This window comes from Pteropus vampyrus, unplaced genomic scaffold, assembly GCF_000151845.1.
Source record: "Pteropus vampyrus isolate Shadow unplaced genomic scaffold, Pvam_2.0 Scaffold412, whole genome shotgun sequence".
Taxonomy (NCBI): Eukaryota; Metazoa; Chordata; class Mammalia; order Chiroptera; family Pteropodidae; genus Pteropus; species Pteropus vampyrus.
The window spans coordinates 195,795-197,589 of NW_011889193.1; the positions used below are offsets into that span (position 1 = coordinate 195,795).

General features: G+C 51.1%; 1 protein-coding gene and 1 pseudogene across 1 annotated transcript in view; both read right to left on the reverse strand.

Annotated features, from left to right (window-relative positions):
• The window catches only part of TRIM67 (tripartite motif containing 67), a 92,531-nt gene that overhangs the window by 88,382 nt on the left and 2,354 nt on the right, over positions 1 to 1,795 (reverse strand). The gene's annotated exons all lie outside the window — the stretch shown is intronic.
• On the reverse strand, positions 208 to 326 carry LOC111731952 (annotated as a pseudogene).

The window sequence follows — 1,795 nt, forward strand, 5'->3', positions numbered from 1 at the left end:
CCATAATTATGTGGAGGTCATGTTGACAGATATGATTTTTCAAGTGTTACCTAAGGAAATGAATCAACCTTAGGAAGATCTGCATAATTCAGTCAATCAATTTCCCACATTTTTCTCATAACCGATGCTCGATGATGTAAAATCATGCGTGGTTACATGACCCATCCAAAGTGCAAGACCGGTGTGTTTTTTAATTTTTTTTTTTTCCACCTACGGCACCCGGTCGTCCTAGGTGGTCTCCCATCCAAGTACTAACCAGGCCCGACCCTGCTTAGCTTCCGCGATCGGACGGGATCGGGCGTGTTCAGGGTGGCATGGCCGTGGACAGGAGACTGATGGATTTTAACGTGACAGAGTATGAAAAGTTCATTCGCATAGTTTCAGATTCCGCTCTGCAGCCAGCTAAAGGGTTGTGGCGCAGGATACCCAGTTATCGGAAAGGCTCTTAAACGCGCCCTTCCCACTTACGTCTGTGTGAGGCCAGATTTTCTTCGGCCAAAACACGTCGCAAAAGATCAAAAGCAGATGCAGATAAGGCAGACGTTAAAGAGATTTACAAAATGCGACTGATCATAAAAATTTTATTTATGTTAATTTCTAAGAGTATAAAGGAGTCCCAAGACTAAAACATTTTTAGATCCTAGAATTAGGGAAGACAGGTTTCTTCTTAATGATTAGGAACCACTGAATTTCTTCATATGTTAGAATGTTCTATTCTTATAATCAGGGAAAAAGAGACGTCTCTTAAAATGGTCGCTTGCTTTACTCATCTGTGTCATCTGCCTGAGACAGAACAAGGGGAAACGGGCTGAATTGGCCTGAAGGTCAGTTTAGGTTAGCGACACACGGGACCGTCCTGGTAGGGGCTCTTCAGTTGCAGAATGGGCTCTCGGTGGGGCCAGAAAACCCAGCTCAAACCGCCCAGGGAGGAGAATTTGTGGGAAGGTGTAGAGGAGGGACACCTTTGGGCCACCTCCTGCCTCTGAATCCCCAGGGCCCTTCAGAGTCCTGTCCTCAGCTTGGTGAGGCTAATGCATTTATCGGACTTTCGTGTTTCCTTCAGCATCGCGGGCTCAGGCAGTGCGGGGCTCACGGTCGGAGCAGCAGGCTGAGTCCTCCAGGCCTGGCCCGGCGCCCCAGCGTGCCGCCGGCCGCGACCTCCGAGCGCTCCAGCCGCTCCTCGTAACGGAATCGACACCTGCCTCCCAGGACGAGGACGCGGGTGGATTCCGCCTTTGCGTACAGCCCAGTGCGGCTTCTCCACAGCCAGACCCTGGGAACGAGCTACTTAGCTGGTGACGAGCCTTGCAGCATTCGAAGGCTTTCTGTGGCATTGCCACGTTAGGCAGCCGTCTGGGCACAGTTTACAAGCCTGCCATCTAAGTGCCGTGTGTACCCATTCATTATGCTTTTAATGGTTACTAGTTTTTAAATTTAAGAGTATCATGCTTGTTGAGAAAAGAACACGAGGCAGCACAGAAGGTTGTAAATACCCAGTCGCACTTCCCCGAAGGAGGTTGTGCTGACACGTTTTCCTTTTCCAGTCGAAAGCGCTCAGCCGTGCTCACGTGGTCCCGGTCCCCACGCTGTTCGGTGGCCTGACCGGCCGCGCAGCAGGGTGTGGCAGCCGGGCCGCTCATCTTTCCATTGGACTCCCTGGCTTTTCCTTCTCGAAACCAAGCTCCTGTCCCCCGTTATGTGTCGATCTGAACTTCCACACGACGAGCGTTTTCTGCATCCGTCCCCATGATTCAGGGCTCCAGTACCAGAGCTTCTGATTCCGCAGCTTCGCCTC